This window comes from Arachis hypogaea, chromosome 17 (genome assembly GCF_003086295.3).
Source record: "Arachis hypogaea cultivar Tifrunner chromosome 17, arahy.Tifrunner.gnm2.J5K5, whole genome shotgun sequence".
In the NCBI taxonomy this organism is placed as follows: domain Eukaryota; kingdom Viridiplantae; phylum Streptophyta; class Magnoliopsida; order Fabales; family Fabaceae; genus Arachis; species Arachis hypogaea.
Genome location: NC_092052.1, coordinates 67881903 through 67895371, shown reverse-complemented (window position 1 = coordinate 67895371; position 13469 = coordinate 67881903). Strand labels below are relative to the sequence as shown.

General features: G+C 39.7%; 1 non-coding gene across 1 annotated transcript; it reads left to right on the top strand.

Annotated features, from left to right (window-relative positions):
• Positions 1-13052: 13052 nt before the first annotated feature.
• On the top strand, positions 13053-13156 carry LOC112768191 (small nucleolar RNA R71). Its single transcript, XR_003185629.1, has one exon. It is a non-coding gene; the product is annotated as a small nucleolar RNA R71 (small nucleolar RNA).
• The last annotated feature ends 313 nt before the right edge of the window (positions 13157-13469 follow it).

The following is a 13469-nucleotide window of genomic DNA, read 5'->3' as shown; positions in this document are numbered from 1 at the left end:
CTAGAGTTTCATGATGATCTGTTGAAGTCTGGCTGGCTGTGAAGCCATGTCTAATCTTTTGGACCGAGGTTTCAACTTATCATCACAAGAGCTTGTTGATTTCTATCAATCTTGCTATTGAATGTAATGATTTGCTAAAGCTTGGCTGGCTAGTAAGCCATGTCTAATTCCTGGACCAGAGTTTTAGACTAACATTGCATGATTCCTGCAATTCTCATTAAGAATTTTGAATTCCTTATTTTCTTTTTCCAATTAATTTTCGAAAAATACCAAAAAATTTAATAAAATCATAAAAATAAAAAAATTTTTGATGTTTCTTGTTTGAGTCTAGTGTCAATTTTTAAGTTTGGTGTCCTGCATGTTTTATTTAATTCCCTGCATTTTTCAAATGTATGAATTATGTTCTTCATTAATCTTCAAGTTGTTCTTGATGATTTCCTTGCTCTGATCTTTAAATTCTCTTGTTTAGTGTGTTTTGTTGTTTCTCATATGCATTTTCAATTTGTTAGTGTCTCTAATATGAAAATTTCCAAGTTTGGTGTCTTGCATGCATTGTTTATTTGATCTTAGTTTTCCATGATTAGTTGCATTTTGATTGTTCCTCATCATTAAAAATCCAAAAATTTTTTTTTTTTCAAAATTATGTCTTTTCAAGTCAATAATACAAAGAATTGAAGATTCAGAACATGTAGCAGAAGAATTACAGAGAAAAAGCTCGGCGTTCAAAACGCCCAGTGAGGAAGGAAAACTGGCGTTTAAACGCCAGCTAGGGTACCTGGCTGGGCGTTTAACGCCAGGATGGCACAGGAGGGAAGATTTTGTTTTTAATTCAAATCCTTTTCAAATTTTCATAATTTTTCAAAACCACATCTTTTTCAAAATTGATTTTCAACCATATCTTTTTGATTTCTAATTTCAAAATCTTTTTCAAAATCACTTAACTACTTTCTCAATTTTAATTTTCGAAAATCATCAACCAATTTTTCAAAATTTCTTTTAATTAATTCAAATTTTTTTAATTTAATTTTGAAAATTCTTCCCCCTTCTCACATTCTTCTATTTAAGGGACTAACTCTCCTCCTCAATGTGCAATTCGAACTCTTTCCCTCTTGATACGTTCGAATTCTCTCTTCTCTACCTCATCCTTCCATTCTTCTTTTCCTCTGACACATCAAGGAATCTTTATACTGTGACATAGAGGATTCTATACTTTTTTGTTCTCTTCTCTTTCATAAGAGCAGGAACAAAGACAAAGGCATTCTTATTGAAGCTGATCCTGAACCTGAAAGGACCTTGAAGAGAAAGCTAAGAGAAGCTAAAACACAACTCTCTGGAGAGGACCTAACAGAAACTTTCAAACAAGAAGAAGACATGGCAGCCGAAAATAACAACAATGCCAACAATGCAAAGAAGGTGCTTGGTGACTTTACTGTACCTACTCCCAACTTCTATGGGAGAAGCATCTCAATTCCTGCCATTGGAGCAAACAACTTTGAGCTTAAACCTCAATTAGTTTCTCTAATGCAACAGAATTGCAAGTTTCATGGACTTCGATTGGAAGATCCTCATCAGTTCTTAGCTGAATTCTTACAAATCTGTGACACTGTCAAGTCCAATGGGGTTGATCCCGAGGTCTACAGGCTTATGCTTTTTCCCTTTGCTATAAGAGACAGACCTAGAATATGGTTGGATTCACAACCTAAGGAAAGCCTGAACTCTTGGGAAAAGCTAGTCAGTGCTTTTCTGGCCAAATTCTTTCCACCTCAAAAATTGAGTAAGCATAGAGTGGAAGTCCAGACCTTCAGACAGAAAGAAGGTGAATCCCTCTATGAACTTGGGAAAGATACAAATAATTGATCAGAAGGTGTCCTTCTAACATGCTTTCAGAATGGAGCATCATAGGTATCTTCTATGATGGTCTGTCTGAACTGTCCAAGATGTCATTGGACAGCTCTGCTGGAGGATCTCTTCATCTGAAGAAGACGCCTGAAGAAGCCCAGGAACTCATTGAAATGGTTGCAAATAACCGATTCATGTACACTTCTGAAAGGAATCATGTGAATAATGGAACAAATCAGAAGAAAGGAGTTCTTGAGATTGATACTCTGAATGCCATATTGGCTCAGAATAAAATATTGACTCAGCAAGTCAACATGATTTCTCAGAGTCTGTCTGGAATGCAAGCAGCAACAGGCAGTACCAAAGAAGCTTCATCTGAAGAAGAAGCTTATGATCTTGAGAACCCAGCAATGGAAGAGGTGAATTACATGGGAGAACCCTATGGAAACACCTATAATCCTTCATGGAGAAATCATCTAAATCTCTCATGGAAGGACCAACAGAGGCCTCAACAAGGCTTCAACAACAGTAATGGTGGAAGAAATAGGTTTAGCAATAGCAAACCTTTTCCATCATCTTCTCAGCAACAGACAGAGAACTCTGAGCAGAATATTTATGGCTTAGCAACCATAGTCTCTGATCTATCTAAGACCACACTAAGTTTCATGAATGAAACAAGATCCTCCATTAGAAATTTGGAGGAAAAAGTGGGTCAACTGAGTAAGAGAATTACTGAAACTCCTCCTAGTACTCTCCCAAGCAATACAGAAGAAAACCCAAAGAGAGAATGCAAGGCCATAAACACGTCCCATATGGCCGAATGCATAGAGGAGGGAAAGGCAATGGTTTCCACTGAGGAAGACCTCAATAGACATCCACTGGCCTCCAAGGAGTTCCCTAATGAGGAACCATGGGAATCTGAGGCTCATACCGAGACCATAGAAATTCCATTGAATTTACTTCTGCTATTCATGAGCTCTGATGAGTATTCTTCCTCTGAAGAGGAAGAAGATGTTACTGAGGAGCAAGTTGCTAAGTACCTTGGAGCAATCATGAAGCTAAATGCCAAGTTATTTGGTAATGAGACTTGGGAGGATGAACCCCCCTTGCTCACCAAAGAACTAGATGACTTGACTAGGCAGATATTACCTCAGAAGAGACAGGATCCTGGAAAGTTCTCAATACCTTGTACCATAGGCACCATGACCTTTGAGAAGGCTTTGTGTGACCTAGGGTCAAGTATAAACCTCATGCCACTCTCTGTGATGGAGAAGCTAGGGATCCTTGAGGTACAAGCTGCAAGAATCTCACTAGAGATGGCAGACAATTCAAGGAAACAGGCTTATGGACTTGTAGAGGATGTCTTGGTAAAGGTTGAAGGCCTTTACATCCCTGCTGATTTCATAATCCTAGACACTGGAAAGTGTATGGATAAATCCATCATCCTTGGCAGACCCTTCCTAGCCATAGCAAAAGCTGTGATTGATGTTGATAGAGGAGAATTGGTCCTTCACGTGAATGAGGACTCCCTTGTGTTTAAAGCTCAAAGATCTCCCTCTGTAACCATGGAGAGGAAGCATGAAAAGCTTCTCTCTATGCAGAGTCAAATAGAGCCCCCACATTCAAACTCTAAGTTTGGTGTTAGAAGGCCATCATCATGCTCTGAGTATCTGTGAGGCTCCATGAGAGCTCACTGTCAAGCTATTGACATTAAAGAAGCGCTTGTTGGGAGGCAACCCAATTTTATTTAATTATATCTATTTATTTTCCATTGTTATTTTATATTTTCTATAGGTTGATGATCATGTGAAGCTACAAAAACAACTGAAAAAGCAAAAATCGAATGAAAAACAGTATTAAAAATAGCACACCCTGGAGGAGAAGCCTACTGGCGTTTAAACGCCAGTAAGGGTAGCAGAATGGGCATTAAACGCCCAGTCTGGCACCATTCTGGGCGTTTAACGCCAGAAATGGGCACCAGACTGGCGTTTAATGCCAGAAAGGGGAGAAAAGCTGGCGTTAAATGCCAGAAATGGGCAGCAACCTGGCGTTTAACGCCAGGATTGGCAATCAAGGGGGCGTTTTTTACACGCCACATGGTGCAGGGATGAGAAATCTTTGACACCTCAGGATTTGTGGACCCCACAGGATCTCCACCTACCTTACCTCTCTCTCTCTTCTTCACACCTTCCCATAACACCCTTCCCCAAATACCCTTCACCAATCACCTCAATACCTTTTTCCAAAAAAAAAAACCCTCACCTATCAAATCCTACCCTCTTCTCCATACTCTCTTCACCAATCCACATCCATCCATCATAAAATCCCACCTACCTCACTATTCAAATTTAAACCACTTTCCCTCCTAAACTCACCCATACATGGCCGAACCCTACCCCTCTCTCCACTCCTATATAAACCAATCTTCACTCCTTCATTTCCACACATCATAAACTTGATGCACATAAACTAGTTATGCTACGATTTAGGAAATTGCACGATCGGCAAAATTCCTTCCGGCAAGTGCACCGGTTATCGTCAAGTAAAAACTCACAATAAAGTGAGGTCGAATCCCACAAGGATTGGTTGAGTGAGCAATTCGGATTAGAAGTGTGTTCTAGTTGAGCGGAATCAAGATTGAAATGAGTATTGCGGAATGTAAAATTGGCGGGAAAAGTAAATGACAAGAAATTGAAATCGCGGAATCTTAAATTGCATGAATTAAAGAGCAGAAACTAAATTGTTGAAATTAAAAAGGGAATGGGGGTGATTGCATGAATTGAGTAGCAGAATGTAAAGAGAAAGTGGAAATCAGAAATGGGGGATTCATTGGGTTATAGGAGATATTGAGATCTCCGAATCAAAACATGTTTATCTCTTCCTCAACCAATGCGTTCATTGAATTTTGCTTGGCAATCTTATATGATTGGATCCCAATCCCTTGGCTCACCAATTCTCTCTAAAAATGAACAAATTCCCAATCCCTTGGTTTAAATGTTCATAAGAAGAGATGATGCTTGATCACTGATTATACCACACAATTTCATGAACCACAATTTGGTAGGATTACATGTCACAATATCCATCCAAACCCCAATCCAATTCACTGTGAGAAAGCTTCTCTAGCATGAATCCTCCTTTCCTTTCCCAAGGCTCCGAAGGATTCCAAGTATGGGTAGTTTCTTTCCCAAGACAACTACTCAATGGAATTAGATCGAGAAGCTTTCTAACAAAATTCAAGAGAAAAGATTGAAGAAGAAGATAAACTATTATTGATTCATTGAATTACAATAGAGCTCCCTAACCCAATGAAAGGGGGTTTAGTGAATCATAGCTCTGAATTCAATTACAAAGAAAAGGAAAACTAGCTAAAAGTGAAAATAAAAGTCCTCTCTAACTTAACTTCTATCCTATTTATACACTTTCTATATTGAGCTTCAGTTGTGCTTCTTGGGCTTTGAGGCCTCTCCTTGCTTTCCTTTTGCCTTGGGTTTATGATCCATAATCTTGATGAGGTTGTTGATCCAAATCCTGTAACATTTATTGAGCCAACTTAGTGATAATCAAATAATGACACATGACTCAATAAATTGAGATTTCAAACTCATCAATCCTTCAGGCCCAATCCCATAAACCATGATATTCAATTGGGTTTCATACCAAAGTAAGTTTAAGTTAATATTTGTGCTCAAAGACTAACTTAAATCACAATATTTTTGGCCCAGAAACCTTTTCCAAGAGTGGCGTTTAAGTTGTAGTTTAAGCTTAAACTGCAGCTTAAACGCCAGACACTTCCAGTGAGGCCTTTTGTAGAAGCACGTTTAAGCTTCAGTTTAAGGTTAAACTGAAGCTTAAACGTGGAAATGGAAGAAGGTAGCCCTGGAGAGTCATGTAGTCGAACACGTTTAAGCTTCAGTTTAAGGTTAAACTGAAGCTTAAACGTGGAGATAGGAAGGGCAGCCCTGGAGGTCGAACACGTTTAACCTCCAGTTTAAGGTTAAACTGGAGGTTAAACGTGGAAAAGGGTGGAGGCATACTGGAGGTCGAACACGTTTAACCTCCAGTTTGAGGTCAAACTGGAGGTTAAACGTGGAAGCTTAGAATGGTAGCCCTGGAGGTGTCGAACACGTTTAACCTCCAGTTTGAGGTCAAACTGGAGGTTAAACGTGGAAATGGAGAGAGCAACCCTGGAGGAGAAAAGCTGTCGAACACGTTTAAGCTCCAGTTTGAGGTCAAACTGGAGCTTAAACGTGGAAATGGCTCCCTGGTGCTCTTCCCACTCCTGGCGTTTAACCTCCAGTTTGAGGTCAAACTGGAGGTTAAACGTGGAACTCCTCCCTGGGTGGCATACTCATTCTGGCGTTTAACCTCCAGTTTGAGGTCAAACTGGAGGTTAAACGTGGAATGCTTCTTTAGTGAGGCTTTTCATTCTGGCGTTTAACCTCCAGTTTAAGGTCAAACTGGAGGTTAAACTTCAATTCCAGCATTTCTTATCCTTCATGATTTTGACGTTTAAGCTCCAGTTTAGGCTTAAACTGGAACTTAAACTCCACATGTGATATTCAAGCTTCCTTTATTGATTTTGTTGCTTCCTTGCTTAGCCTCTTCTTCCCTGAAATCATCCAAACAATTGCATCAAAGTCTTGCAAAATTTCATGAGAAATCTTCCATTCATAGCATTTAAGTATTATAACTAAAACTCATGGAATATGCATCAAAATCATATTGTTTGGATGGTTCATTGCTTTGTTCTTCATTTAACCATTTTTGGTTACTTTAAGCTCAAGAAAATGCATAAAACAACTAAAACTAACAGAAAAATGCTAGTGAAACTAGCCTATGATGCCTTGGCATCACAACACCAAACTTAATACTTGCTTGTCCCTAAGCAAGTCCTGAGTTATTTGAGAAGAAAGTATGAAACAGAAAGCAATTACATTGGCTATATTAGCAAGCATTTGAAGTTCATCAGAAGGGTTTTATGCAGAAAGTTGCAGCATCACTTTTTCATACTTATCAGGTAGGATTATCACTTTTTCATTGCATCCATCAAACATTGCTATGGCCTCTTGTTATTCTTATGTTTTTGGCACTTTTCTTTTCTTTGTTTTCTTTTCTTTTTTCTTAGAGCTCCTTTGCTCCTTGTTTGCTTAGTGTCATGTGTTGCACAAGCCTTTGGCATTTTCTTTTTCTTATCAGTGCACTACACATATCCACTTTAGGCATTTTAGTTCACATTTCTTCTTGAGACATTGGTGCCCAGCACCTCTTTGTGTGACTAAATGTTTTGTATTTAGGTTGCTCTTGATAATGGACTTTTGGTTGATAATCCCGGGTTAGTTAACCCAAGTTACCAAGTGTTGAAACACTCCTCAGAACCTATTCATCCAAGCATATCCTTAATACATAAACACCACAGGCATTTGTCTCAGAAGTTCAAACCATTGGTACCTAGCTTATTTTCTCAATTTTTTGCTTTTTGGTTGCCTTTTTCCGTGGCTTTTTCTTTTTCTTTTTCTTTCTTTTTCATGGCCAAAGACATTTATTCATCAAGATCCATAGACAATTTTCACTTTCTACATAAAAAATGATAATTCTACACTCTAATTCCAGTGATCTGACTAAACAATCAAGCATGCATACCACCACTTAATTCTACTTGATTTGTCACTAATTTAGCCAAGTTACTTTTGTTCAAACTTTTCTTTTATTTTTGGAAACAGAACAAGCATGGCACGCACTTGTTTAAGAAGGTGAAGTTATATCCAAACATCCAGGCATTCACTTTATTCAAAGCAATTAACAAACACACATACTAAAAAAAACTCCACATTCCAGAAAGATTCAACATTTACAGTTTAAACCAGAACACGCATGCTTTTGTTTGCCCTTTTTAAAGCATTATCAAGGAACAATACCACCTTGTGAAATTCCTTGTTTTCTCTTTGTTGTCAGGAAACAATTTGATTTCTCCTTCTTCTTCTAAATGTTGCTTCATGCTTTAAGGTTCTTGTTTCCTTTCCTGCAAAGAGTAATGAAGTTGCTTGCTTCTCAAGCACTTGAGTGGTTAGCTCAACTATGTGTGGGTAAGTATCGGATTCTTAGGTTGGTGTGTGAACACCAAACTTAGTCTCCCACTTACTTCTCTGTTCTTTGAATCCTTGAGTTATCTTGGAATGATGTTGCTACTAAGGGTTTTAAGCATTTCTGTGACTGCTTAGAATAGTTGTTCCTTTCATATAATTCAAAGGTTGTTGTGTTCAGTTGATCTTTATGGTGGAACACCAAACTTAGAGTCACACATTCCCCTTTGAATTATTGATCCATGAATTCATTGTTTGGTGTGAAACACCAAACTTAATTCTTTGCAATGCACAGAAACTACTTCCCCTTTTTATTGAAACAAATAAAAGAAACAGCAACAAGGTATTACCTCAGGTTGGGTTGCCTCCCAACAAGCACTTCTTTAACGTCATTAGCTTGACGGTCAGCTTCCTCAGTTGAGGTGATATTTAACTTTGTCCTTCTCCTCCACATCTCCCAAGTAATGTTTGAGTCTTTGACCGTTAACAATGAAGGTTCGTTGTGACTTTTCTTCCATGATTTCTACTTGTCCATAATTGGAGACCTTGGTGACAAGGAATGGTCCAGACCACCTTGATTTTAGCTTCCCTGGAAATAGCTTCAGCCTAGAATTGTAGAGCAATACTTTTTGCCCTTCTTCAAATTTCCTTGGGGCTATGTTGCTGTCATGCTTCTTCTTTGCTCTTTCTTTGTAAATTTTGGCATTCTCATAAGCTTTCGCTCTGAATTCTTCCAACTCTTGAATTTGCAACATCCTTCTTTCTCCAGCGGCTTTGTTGTCCAAGTTCAGAAGTTTCAAGGCCCAGTATGCCTTGTGCTCCAACTCCAGTGGCAGATGGCAAGCTTTTCCATATACTAGTTGGTAAGGAGACATTCCAATTGGTGTTTTGAAAGATGTCCTGTATGCCCAAAGAGCATCATCTAGCTTAATCGACCAGTCCTTCCTTGAAGTTCCCACAGTCTTTTCCAGGATCCTTTTGAGTTCTCTGTTAGATATTTCGGCTTGCCCACTTGTCTGTGGATGGTATGGTGTGGCTACCCTGTGTTTGACTCCATATTTTAGAAGCAATGCCTATAATGGTTTGTTGCAGAAGTGGCTTCCTCCATCACTGATGATTGCTCTTGGAACCCCAAAACGGCAAAAAATGTGTTTTCTGAGGAAGTTCATGACTACCTTATTATCATTGGTTGGAGTTGCTATTGCTTCAACCCATTTGGAGACATAGTCTACTGCCACAAGAATGTAATTATTTGAGTATGAGGAGGGAAATGGTCCCATGAAATCTATCCCCCATACATCAAACAATTCAAGTTCCAGAATGAATTGTTGTGGCATTTCATTTCTTCTTGGCAGGTTCCCAGCTTTCTGGCATTCATGGCAGTGCTTCACTAATTCTTTTGCATCTTTGAAGATAGTGGGCCAATAAAAACCACACTGCAACACCTTAGCTGCTGTTCTTTCTCCTGCAAAGTGCCCTCCATAAGTGGAGCCATGGCAGTCCCATAAAACTTCCCTTGCTTCTTCCTCGGATATGCATCTTCTGAGTATGCCATCGGAACATTTTTTGAACAAGTATGGTTCGTCCCAGATGAAGTATTTGGCATCATTTACCAATTTCTTCCTTTGATGTTTGTTAAATTCCAAAGGTAAACTCCCAGTGGCCTTGAAGTTTGCTATGTCTGCAAACCAGGGTGCTTTGTGAATTACCATGAGTTGTTCATCAGGAAAGCACTCATTTATATGTGTGCTTCGTGTGCTTCCTTCTTCACATGGTATCCTTGATAAATGATCTGCCACCTTGTTCTCTACACCCTTCTTGTCTTTGATTTCAATGTCAAATTCCTGCAACAAAAGAACCCATCTAATAAGTCTTGGTTTAGATTCTTGTTTAGCAAGTAAATATTTTAAAGCTGAATGATCAGTGAAGACAATGACTTTAGATCCAATGAGATAAGATCTAAATTTGTCAAATGCAAAGACTATTGCCAAGAGTTCTTTTTCAGTGGTTGTGTAATTCCTTTGGTTAGCATTCAAGACTTTACTGGCATAATAAATCACATGTACCAAATTGTCTTTCCTTTGTCCTAACACTGCCCCAATAGCAAGGTCTGATGCATCACACATCAGTTCAAAAGGTAAGTTCCAATCAGGTGGGGCAATGATAGGTGCAGAGGAAAGTTTTTGCTTCAAAAGTTCATAGGCTAGCATGCAATTTTTATCAAATACAAAGGGTGTATCAGAGACAAGCAAGTTACTCAAAGGTTTGGCTATTTTAGAAAAGTCTCTAATAAACCTTCTGTAAAAACCAGCGTGTCCCAAAAAACTCCTAACTGCCTTGACATTACTTGGTGGAGGTAGTTTTTCAATGATTTCCACCTTAGCTCTGTCCACCTCCATGCCTCTATTAGAGATTTTGTGGCCAAGGACTATTCCTTCTGTGACCATGAAATGACACTTTTCCCAGTTTAATACTAGGTTAGTCTCTTGGCACCTCTTAAGCACCAAGGCAAGGTGGTGTAGGCAGCTGGGAAAAGAATCCCCAAACACAGAAAAATCGTCCATGAAGACCTCAATAAATTTTTCAATCATGTCTGAAAAGATGGACAACATGCATCTTTGGAAAGTGGCAGGTGCATTGCACAATCCAAAGGGCATGCGTCTATAAGCAAAAACTCCATATGGACAAACAAATGATGTTTTCTCTTGATCACTCGGATCAACTACTATTTGGTTGTATCCTGAATATCCATCCAAGAAGCAATAGTAAGCATGTCCGGCAAGCCTTTCAAGCATCTGATCCATGAATGGGAGTGGGAAATGATCCTTTCTGGTGGCTTCATTGAGCTTCCTGTAGTCTATGCACATCCTCCACCCAGTGACAGTTCTTGTGGGTATGAGTTCGTTCTTCTCATTTGGTACCACAGTTATGCCACCTTTCTTAGGAACTACATGGATGGGACTAACCCATGGGCTATCAGAAATGGGGTAGATTACCCCTGCCTGCCATAACTTCCTGACTTCCTTTTGTACCACTTCTTTCATGACGGGATTCAATCTTCTCTGAGCTTGAATGGAGGGTCTAGCATCCTCTTCTAACAAGATTTTATGCATGCATATGGATGAACTTATCCCCTTCAAATCAGCTAGGGTCCATCCAATGGCATCTTGATGAGTTTGCAGCACCTTGATCAATTCTTCTTCCTGTTCTTGGCTCAGGGCAGAGCTAATGATAACAGGGTGACTCTCATCACTACCCAAGTATGCATACTTGAGATTAGGGGGCAAGGCTTTGAGCTCAGGTTTTGGTGCTTCCTTTTCTTCTTTCACTCTCTCTGGCATGCTTAGCATGGTTGTGTCAGCACCCTTGATATCACTAACTTCAATATCCTTGGTGAACTCCTCCTCTGCCAATTCCTTTATTGTTTCCTCAAAAGTTTCTTGTACTGCAATGTCCACTACATCAACCCTCATGCATTCCCTTAGTGATTCTGATGGATAGCTCATTGCCTTGAATACATTAAACACCAATTTCTCATCATGTAGTCTAAGAGTGAGTTCACCCTTTTGTACATCTATGATGGCTCCAGCAGTAGCTAGGAAGGGTCTTCCCAGAATTATTGAAGCTTTGGCTTCTTCCTCCATATCTAACACCACAAAATCAGCAGGAAATATAAATTCTCCCACTTTCACCAACAAATCCTCAACTATCCCATGAGGGAATTTAAAAGTTCGATCTGCCAATTGGAGGGCCATTCTTGTTGGTTTGGCTTCCTCAATCTTCATTCTTCTCATCATTGTTAGCGACATCAAATTGATGCTGGCCCCTAAATCACACAAGGCCTTCTCCACCATGACTTCTCCTATGATGCAGGGGATTTGGAAACTGCCTGGGTCCTTCAATTTCTGAGGCAATTTGTGCTGAATGATGGCACTGCATTCTTCAGTTAACAACACAGTTTCCTCATTTCTCCAGCTTCTCTTCTTGGTCATTAATTCTTTTAAGAATTTTGCATAGAGTGGCATTTGCTCTATTGCCTCAGCAAAGGGAATGTTGATTTGAAGCTTCTTGAAAATCTCCAAGAACCTGGAGAATTGGCCATCCTTTTCACTTTTCATCAAACGTTGAGGATAAGGTGCTTTAGGTGTGTAAGGCTTCAGGACCTCTTTTTCTTTTTCTTTTGTTGCAAACGGTGTAAAAGATTGTCCTTGTTCTTTGTCTTTCACATTTTCCTTTGCTTCATCCTCTGTGGTTTCCCTTGAGATCTCCTTTAGATTCTTTCCACTTCTGAGGGTTATGGCCTTACATTCTTCCCTTGCAATAGCCTTGGCAGCATGAGAACCGCTTGTCCCAGGGGCTTGCTTGGTCAAATACAAAATTTGATTTTCTAGCTTCTGGATGGCAGCTCCTTGGTTTTGCAAGTTAGAATTTACTTCTTCCTTAAAAGCTTTCAATTCAATTATGTCTTGGCTCATGGTTGCAAGCATTCCTTCTATCCGGTTTAATTGATCTTGAAATTGTTGGTTCGGATTAGGTTGGGTATGTTGATTATTTTGGCCATGATATGATGGTTGGGGGTAAGTGTTTTGTGTGGCTTGGTATGATCTTTGGTTGGAGTTTTGGTATGTGGAATTGTTATGTTGGTTGTGGTTGTAAGGTTTGTGGTTTTGTGGTTGGGTTTGTTGGTTTCCCCACCCAAAGTTTGGGTGGTTTCTCCAGCCTGGGTTGTAAGTGTTGGAATGTGGATCATATGATTGCCTTTGTTGGTTTCCCACATAGTTAGCCTCATCCCAATCACCTCCTTCAATGCTTACTTCCTCTTGATCTTGTGTGTGTATTGCAGCCACTTGCTTTGTTTCTAATTGCCTGGTAAGCTCTGCTAGTTGCTTGGCAAACACCTTGTTTTGGGCTAGAATTGTATCAACATGGTTCAGCTCCATGACTCCCTTAGTGTTGTGCCTTTCTGATGCATAGTAGTACTCATTCTCAGCCACTGTCTCGATCACTTCAATGGCTTCTTCCACAGTCTTTTTCCTGTTCAATGAACCTCCTGATGAATGGTCTACAGCCTTCCTTGATTCATAAGAGAGCCCATCATAGAAGATGTGCAATTGCACCCAATCATGGAACATGTTTGGTGGGCATTTCCTTGTCAAGTCCTTGAATCTCTCCCATGCCTCGTAGAGAGTTTCACCATCTTGTTGTCTAAAAGTCTGAACCTCAGATCGAAGCCTATTGACCTTTTGTGGAGGGTAGAAACGTGCCAGAAACTTGCTTTCCACCTCATCCCATGTTGTTAGACTCCCCCTTGGGAATGATTCCAGCCACTTAGCTGCTTTGTCCCTAAGTGAAAATGGGAACAAAAGCAGTTTATAGGCATCTTCCTGGACTCCATTGGACTTCACAGTGTCACAAATTCTCAGGAATTTTGTGAGATGTTGGTTTGGGTCTTCATTAGCACTTCCTCCAAAGGAACAATGATTCTCCACTAGTGATATTAGCTGTGGCTTGAGCTCAAAATTGTTGGCCTGAATGGGTGGTTTCTGG